The sequence below is a fragment of the Sphaerodactylus townsendi genome, linkage group LG01 (assembly GCF_021028975.2).
Source record: "Sphaerodactylus townsendi isolate TG3544 linkage group LG01, MPM_Stown_v2.3, whole genome shotgun sequence".
Taxonomy (NCBI): Eukaryota; Metazoa; Chordata; class Lepidosauria; order Squamata; family Sphaerodactylidae; genus Sphaerodactylus; species Sphaerodactylus townsendi.
The window spans coordinates 73,749,972-73,759,337 of NC_059425.1; the positions used below are offsets into that span (position 1 = coordinate 73,749,972).

The 9,366-nt window shown below is 42.1% G+C and overlaps 1 protein-coding gene across 3 annotated transcripts in view; it reads right to left on the reverse strand.

The window, feature by feature from the left end:
- The window catches only part of TMEM63B (transmembrane protein 63B), an 84,814-nt gene extending 75,462 nt beyond the window's left edge, over positions 1-9,352 (reverse strand). For all 3 annotated transcript variants that reach the window (XM_048483402.1, XM_048483393.1, XM_048483386.1), the window contains exon 1: positions 9,190-9,352. The gene's annotated coding sequence lies outside the window, so the exon portion shown is untranslated. The remainder of the gene's footprint in view (positions 1-9,189) is intronic.
- Positions 9,353-9,366: the final 14 nt, after the last annotated feature.

Genomic DNA, 9,366 nt, shown 5'->3' on the forward strand with positions numbered 1-9,366 from the left:
ACCTTCTCACAGGATGCCTGGTGATTCCAGCAGTCATCTGCATGAACAATTTCCTACTTCCAGACTCAGAGAACGCAAGATAGGAAACTTGCCAAGGCCTTTCCCATTCCCATCCATCATGATTTTCAACTCCTCTTAGAAACATAATCCTGACTTTGCTTCTCCTTCCCAGTTCTTCAAAGCAGTTCTTCAAAATAGGTGCTAGACATACTACACTATGATTTACAGTATCATAACCACTAAAAAGAAGACACACACATCCTAAAACGAGGCTCGTTCTTATATTTGTTACAGAAAGGCCTGTTTGCAAATATTAGAGGTTAGGGGGGAAAGGCCCAGCACTCTGTCATGGCTGTGGCTGTGTGCTTATACACACTGAGAGCCTGATGCTGTTAAGGAGGTTTTAACCATTAAATGCTCAAATTATTTTACATTAGTTCTGGAGGGTTTTCCGGGCTGTGTGGCCGTGGTCTGGTGGATTTTGTTCCTAACGTTTCGCCTGCATCTGTGGCCGTGAAAGCCTTCGACAATACATATTTTGCATTAAATGCAAATAATAGCACCTTCTTAGGCCCTCTTTGTTCCCAAATGTTGAATGTAATCCCAAACTTCCTAGCATGTTGACAAATTATGCCAGATAACCGAGGGCTATGGCACATTAATATTCAGACGCAAACCAAAATGGGAGGAAAGTTATCCTCCAAAGTATGACTGTATTTTTACAAAGAGACTTCAAAGGGAGACTCCAGCATGAAATTATACAACAAGGGTGTATCAGCATATCTCATTCTATTCATTTAGGTCTTGATTAGTATGGAAGGTTACTTTAGTACAGCTAAGGTATCACCAATTAATTCTAAATGAGTCGCATTATTTTGTGTATATTTCACTCTGCACAGAAGTACAACAGGCATTTTACATTTCATGGCATCCTAGGCCTACTGTTTAACAATGTTCTTCTCAATGTAACAAAGAATTTTGTGGCACATGTTTTCTTGAGCCACATCCAACTTTGATGGGTGTATGCAGAGTTACCCTCAGAAGGCACAGTAGAAAGAGAAGATGTCATTTTTAGGGAGGGCTGTTAAAGCAAAGGGGAGGGTGAGAGATTCAGCGCTAGAGACTGCAGCAGGGGAAAGAACTGGGTTTCGAATTATGAAGAAGAGTTTGGATTTATATCCCCCCTTTCTCTCCTGTAGGAGACTCAAAGGGGCTTACAATCTCCTTGCCTTTCCCCCCTCACAACAAACACCCTGTGAGGTGGGTGGGGCTGAGAGAGCTCCGAGAAGCTGTGACTAGCCCAAGGTCACCCAGTTGGCGTGTGTGGGAGTTTACAGGGTAATCTGAATTCCCCAGATAAACCTCCACAGCTCAGGTGGCAGAGCTGGGAATCAAACCCGGTTCCTCCAGATTAGATACATGAGCTCTTAACCGCCTACGCCACTGCTGCTCCTGGTAGGTAGGTAAACCACAGGCAGGCTGGGGATTTTATATACTAGTTACTTTGTCATTAAAATTGAACCCCTTCAATTAAACCTTTCTTGCTCTGTGATCAGGGTCATTTTTAATCTCATAGATTTGTAATCCTCTCATGGGCTGAAGGTGTTGGTATACACATATTAGACTTGGCCTGTTATGACTAGCCTGTGACTCAAGTTTGTATTATTGCTCCTGGTCTTTCTTTTGTAATACTGTTACATATTTACAAGTTGAAATTTAAAAAACAAAAACAAATAAACCCTAGTTTAATCATGAGTCCATGTGGGGGGTGGTATTGTTTTTTTACTTCCCTCCTTTAGCGGGGAGATTCCAGTGTCAATCTCAAACTATATCGGACAGCTCAGTTTTGAAAGCAGTTTGCTATTTACATACACAACCAGCAGCTGGGGTAGGATAGGGCTATTGTTGAAGAAATGTAAACCAAATCTTCCTTGGTTGCACTGAGCAACTTGAATCTTGCCTATAGTAATGTATTCTATTGTGCAGCCATACTATTGTTACCTCCTTTTTGTCTTTGATATTAAAACCAAGGCTATACATCACCCCCTTGCTCCCTTCCCCCAGTTCAGTATCCAAATGGCACACAGTTAAACAGTAGTATTTTGCACTGTAAGTATCCCAGCATGTAACATACCAAATCAGTTTCTTGCATCAAGCGCATACCTGCTTGCTGTGATATGTACTCTTACCAGCTACACTGCTTCCTCAACAGTTAAAGCAATATAGTTTGTTCATTTATAGTTCAACTTCCCACGGATATACTACAGTAAAGTAGTGAAGTACTATGATCATTACAGATGAAGTGAAAATCAGCAATATTTTTGTTTTGAATGAATAACAGAATTTTTAAAAAGTTTTGTTAAAGGCAAAAATTAAATGTACTAAAATATTAGGAAACATATTTCCTCCCAAAAAGACTGCAACAAGCTCTTAGAATGCTGCTGACATGTCAAAATTGTTAATGCTAATAGTAACAGAATCCAATCCTCATCAATATAAAAGCTTTAAATTTTATTTTTCATCTTTGAATCTCTAGATGTTTGCAGCGACTCAGGGTAGCTGGAATAAAAATTCAGTGAGAAAACTGAATACAGAAGAAAGAATGGGTCAGTATATGGGTTAATGTGAAGAAATGAGGAAATGACTAATTTTGTTTAAGACGTAACACAGATTATCCATAATTATGGACAGTGTTGTTTAACAGTTAATTAACATATACGTCTTTGAGATAGCTTTGCACGTGGTCAGTAAATTACCATGGCAGTATAAGGAACTTGGCTGCTTAGAAAGTATTTTAATAGAGAGACTTTGTAACTTTTAATTTAAGATACTTACAAATACCTGCCAAATTTTAATTAGGCATTGCGTCGTTTCTTAAAATGGTAACAGAAACCTGTTCTTCCAAATTAATAAAATTGCAAACAAGATTCTGATTAACAAGATTATTTTTAGTCCAATCCAGGATGCAATGGGAAGGCAAATGTCACATTATAGCCCTATTAGAAATAATGTGAATGACTCCTAACTGGTACAAATTTGATCCCTAAAGTATAAAAGAGCCCTTCCCCTCCAAAAGGGAATAAATTTACACAGTTCAGGCTGAAAAGTTTTTTCATAGTCAAGAAAGTCTCCTTATTGCCATTATTAGTGGTAATGCTTTTAAATTTTCTGCAGTGCAGAATATGAAGACCTCCTGGAGATACTGTGTTTGTATAGCTCTGCATCAGGAAAAGGTAGAAAGATTTTACATGCCCACCTAGTCCACCCCAAAGTATGGCTGTTTGCAGCTGCATCTCAAAGGCATTATTTATTTCAGCATTTAGGCATCTATGGTGCACATAGCAGGCTATCAACAGCAGAACAAAACACCAAGAGTGTGCTCACACATTAGGTTTCAGTTTGGGTCAGTACGTATCAAAAGGTACACAATGTCTTTTCTACACATGACAACTGAAAAGGCACAGAAACAAGTAAAGATATTCCTGTTTTCCATTTGCAGTTTGAAAGGGGAACTAGATATCTTATTTGCTCATATTTATGATGGTTATAATTTTGCTATTGTTATTTTAAATGCTGTTAATAGTTGATGCATAGTGGTATGTTATTTTAGAGTTTCCAACTGCCTTGGAGGCTTCAAACAAAGCAAAAAGTGGGATAAAAATGTAACCTGCTCTTCAGAACTGAAAGATATTTGAATGATTTATGTGACCATTTAAACAAAGGCAGTTTCTCTTAAGATAATAATCTCTGCCACAGATATAATGTGTGTACAAGAGCAAAGGCCTGGGCCTAGTTCTTCATAAGAAACAAAATGTGAAGGTGAAAAAAAGGAGAGACAAAAGAGTATGAGAACTGCCTATGCTGGGTTACACCATTAGTCCATTGACACCCCCCACCCCACCCCAGAAGCTCACAAGAAAAGCAGCATTGAAGTATGTTCCCCAGTATCGGTATCTGAACACTGGGATGAATTAAGTTCTCATGGTTAAATAACTATTTACAGATCTTACAGATCTAACCCTAAAAAAAACCCTAATAAAACTAGAAATAATCAAATCCTCTTGAGAGAATATATTTCATTCAATGAGAGGGAAATAAAATGTTCTAGAGCCACCATAGGTTGGAGGCTACTTGAAGGCACTTCACACACATATATTGTCATTCTCAAAACGACTGCCAATAATTTCATCAAAAGATCCCAAGTTTTAGTTTTACTCCCCCCCCATGCTTCTCATTATTTTAGACACTTTTACTATATCTCTACTTAGATGCCTTTTCTCAAAATTCAGAGGTCTCTTTACCAGTAAGAAAACCCTTGATCTGCTGCTCCTTTTTTTGCACCTTCTTCAGCTTTAAAATAAGCATTTAAGACACCACAAAGTATTCCCAATATGATTAACCCATACATTTATATAATGCCATGTTATTTATGATTTAAATCCTTTTTACTGTCTTAGGCCGTTTCCGCACGAAGGCGGAAGCGGCCGGGTTGGCGTTTACGACGCCGACCCGATGACGCTGGGACCGTCCACACGCAGAGCGCCGGCGCCCGGCCAATCCGGTATGTCCCCAGGCCTCAGGCGCGTCGCCGAGGCCTGGGGACACGCCCCCTGGCCCTGCACGCCTGCTCCAGCGGGGCAGGGCAGGGGGGCGGGTCCTTAGGCCTCGGCGATGCACCGTAGGCCCGGGGACAAGGTAAGTGCCGGGTGGGGGAGGCGTCGCGAAGCTGCTGCCGTTCGCTCGGCAGCGGCTTCGAGGCGGCGTTTCCCCAAAAAGAGCGCTTCGAAGCGCTCTGGGGAAACGCCGGCCTCGCGACGGGCGGGTGGCGCAAGGGCGGCGCGGCTGCGATGCGGCTGCGCCCCCTGTGCGAATGGCAGCCTGGAGACAGCGTTTTTACCGTCTCCAGGCCGCCATTAATTGCCCGTGCGGAAACGGCCTTAGAGAGCAATCCTAAGCAGGTCTCCCCAGAATCCTACTAAAGGCTACTCAATGGTCTTATGCTCAGGAAAGTGTTCTTAGAATGGCACCTAGAATCAAGCATCAATTTTGAACTGTTTCACTTTTTGGCCTATGTCTTCTTGCTTAAATTTTAATAATAAAGACAATAATTGTATTTGCCTTAAAAATTGAAAGATCAGGCACAAGCTGTTTCAGTAGAGTTGGGATAACAGCATATAAAACAGATATTTCTTATTAACTATTATGGTTTAAACCATGTTTTTAAAATTCTTTATAATGATGGACTGATTTGCAAATTTTATTTTCACATTGTTTTTAGGTGAAGTTTAGAACAAGCATTTGTGCATGTAGCTTTGAATTTCTTTTGGAAATATATTATGTACAATATTCATCTTAAACTAGTTCCTCTTTTAGGCAATGAAGGAAAATACTGACAAATTGTCCTCAGTTACTTGACATCCAAATCTTATGAGAAACAACCACTTCTCCTTTTATACTAGAAATAAAATGGCATTACAAAAACTTACGTGGTTACCACATTAATCATATCAAAGTATGCCATTTCATGACTTGAATAACTCAACTGATAATATTTCTCCACCCTGTACTTCTATGATTGCTAAGCTACAAAGAGCCCTTTGAAGTAGAGCTGGGCTAACTCTTTGGGTAATGTCTACGCTCAGTAAACAATCCAACCCTCCTTCTTGGTATTTACTGCCAGTAACTAAATATGGCAAAACTTTTATTTAAAAAGTGACAGATAAACTTCTTTTTTTCCCCATGGAGTCATATCTGACTTATGACAACCTCTGGTTGGGTTTTTTAAGGGAATAGATGTCCAGAGGTGCCCTGTGATTGCCTGCCCCCATGTCACAATCCTGGAATTCCTTGGAGGTCTCCCTGTCAAATCCTTGCCAGGAACGACCCTGCCTAGCTTCTGAGATCTCATCAGTAAGAGATCTCATCAGTAAGTCTGAAACCAGTATGCCAATGAAACCATGGATATATGCTGAAACGAAAAACAATACGTAGCACACTAAAGCTACAAATTGGCATACAAATATATTCTTTTACTTATCTAACAATAAATATGTATAAATCACAATACGATCTGCCCATCAACAGGTGCATATTCAATAATATCCTTATACTACTAAGTGTCAATATATATTAATAAAACAGTGCATATATCTACAAGGATATTGTCATAATCCTTCATGACAAGATCAGACTAGCCTGGAGTATCCAGATCAGGTCACACTTTTACCCAACTTCTAACAAAGAACCATGTGCCACAAAGTCCTTCACAGCTAAATCACTGCTTAAAGATTAGTTGACTAGCCAGATTCCAAAGCCAATGTCCACATCTGCATGCAATCCTGTGGTTAACTCTAATTTCTTTCCTCTGGCCCTTCAGCTCGAACAATGCAGTGCAATGCTACATCAATCATTAGAGACACTGCTATCTAGACATGCCTTCAGACCAACCAATCACTAGTCAGATCTCAGAGACCATGTCTTTGAGTCCCACGATCAACCCGGCACTGAGGTCTTGGGCAAGTCAGCAGTTCTTAAGGCTTAGCTCCCCATGTGTAACATCCCTCCCAGGTTGTTGTGAAGATAACCATAGCCAGATAGTAAAGCAGTCTGCAAATTAAAAGCATTATAAAAATAACAAATAGCCAGTAATTAACAAACATAACTCTATGATCAGTTTTTCATTATGTACATCTTTTGGGTGTTTCCAAAAATACCTGTCAAGCAGCAGTATATAGTAGTAGTAATAAGTTTACTGTCTTGGCCATAGGCCTTCATAATCTCCTCATACACAACATCATAAAATTAAAGCATTCACAAAAAACACCCCATGTATACTGACATAGCTAAAATAGACTAAATTAGTACTAATATAAGTACCCCTATCAAATAATACAACACAACATCATTACACCATACTTAACCTGATTCTTCTTGCAGCATGAGCAAAAAGTGCTACTCGATTGGTAATGTATGGATCACCATCCGATAATAGACAAATCAATTTCCCAGTGTAATCAGTATCCCCCGCAATTGGAAAAAAACCCTTTCATATATTTGGTCCTTATGTTGTCATAAAGATGACACTCCAGAACATAGTGCAGAATGTCCTCATCTGCGTCACTACCACAGATACATTTGTAGTTAGGTACCAGCACACTACTACATCGTGCACTATACACTGCCATTGGAATGGCCTGGAATCTCAGGTTAGTAAATGCCATTCTAAAGATATAAGTTGACAAATTCTCTAAAGATGGCGATCTAATATGATCCTTCTTAAAAACTTTAAAGGAAGGGGGCAACTTTGGACAAGCAGCAGTATATGTAACAGTTCATTAATGATTTAGAAATTATGTTTTTAATTCATTTATAGTCCACTTTAGTCTGGCAGAGATTGATGGCAGATTACCATCCACTGTGAAAAGAAAAATTAATTAGGATGCAGCTTGAATAAGATCACTCTAGGCCTCCTTTATCAACATTTATTGGTTACTAGACAACCAGCCTTAGAGCATTTTTTAACATCCAAAACCAACTGAACCTTCCGATGCAAGAGCCAGATTCAGCTGCAGCTAGAGGCAGGCTTTATGCTGTCTAACAAAAAAATATTCCGCATTCCAAAGTCTGCTGCACCAACAACAACCAAGACACCTCCAGTGGTTTTCATTAGATGGTGATACACAGAAATTCGGTCCCACCCACAACAGCAGACCAACACTTAGAGGAAGCCATTGTCATTAGCATAAATGGAAACAAGGCTTTAAAAATACACAACACAGTTGTAATAAACCGGAATACTAGAGGATGCACTCCCCACCCCCCTTGTGCTTTCCAGTGTGCCTTCTTTTGCACCCCAGCTAACTTTTTATTTATTATCCCAGCAGTAGTAGAAGCACCATGGAAGGACCAATAGAAGAAGGTGGAGAATAGGGCTGTAGTGAAAGGATGAAAGAAACAAGAAATGATCCAAGGTGAATGAGAAAGAATCAGGGAAGAAGCAAACAACAGAGTTCAGGAAAGGAGCAGATTTTTTTAAAGGGGTTTAGCAACTCTAACCTAGATTTTCTTTCTCTGACACACACACACAGACACATGATGGCTGAAGCTTAGAATGGCTCGTAGCCAAGTTGGTAATGCAAAAGATGGCTGTATTATAATCACAGGGAAGAGGGTTGTGCCCCGTTTCTATGGGCCATGTCTCACAGAAACCTGCCACAGTGCTTCATTTAGGGGAAATGCTCAGAACAAAATCAGAGAAAGATCCCTGGAAAAGGGGGAGGAGATGGATTTGGTACCACTCTGTTCCTGCCTCTCTCGGCCCATTTCCCAGAAGCATTGGGTGCGTTTTCGGAAGGGTGCAAAGGAATGTTTCAAGCAAAAGCCAGTGAGCAGAGAAACTGGCCATATGAAAAGGCTCACTCCTTTCCCCCTCTACCGCGTCTTTTACAAAAGGACGAAGGGGCTTGACTGCAGCAGCAGCAGCATCGCCAACCACTATGGCCACCATGGCGACCACACCAACAAAGATGGGATTCAGCACAAAGACACCTCCGCCGCCTTTCGTCCTCATGTCGGACACACACAAAGCCACCCATTCCTACAGAGTACGAGAGATGTGACTAGTGACTGGTGGCGAACAAAGCCTCTTCTCGCCCGCCTTCCCCCTTTGCACATCGCGCCCGACGGTCCAGGGAACTGCAAGACGACGCAGGAAAGGGACCAGCGGGGCGGCGCGAGGGAGGGGAGGAGAAGGATGGTGAATGACTGTCCTTGTGTCCGACTCAGCAGGGGAGAAAAGAGTCTTATCAAGCCAGAGAGGAGGCGGAGATGGAGACGATCTAGCCTCCGCAGGGCGCCGCAGGAGGGCACGACGCAGACATGCGCGCACGCAAGAGACAGATCCGGGCAAGGTGTCTGTCGGTGCCCGGCGGCTAGCAAGGGATCTCGGGCGACGCTGGTACCTCCGCTGCCATTGTTGCAGCTAGAGACACGCACCCCCCCCCCCCCGCAGATCCCTTGTGAACAAGCAGGTAGTCCAGGAAAGGCAGGAAGCCATTCCTCAAGCTTTTGAGGCTTTTCAGGCTCCCCTGGAAACAGGTCCTGGGAGCTGGTATTGCTGCAGAAGGCAGAGGGAAAAAGAGGACGAAGGGAGGGCGTTGCAATGTGACTCACAGCAGCCCGGTGTCTTACCCCAGTGTCCAACGCAGACTGGCTCCTCGTAGCCTTTCCCCCGGTCTGTGATGCGGGCTGTGGTCGGCGCCCCCTTTCCAAGGGGAAAAGATGATTCAGAGAGAGACCCCCAAACAACCCTCTCTTCTCCTCCAGAGTTTCCGTCTGCCAACTCCGGCTTCCAGCCTGAAGAAAAAA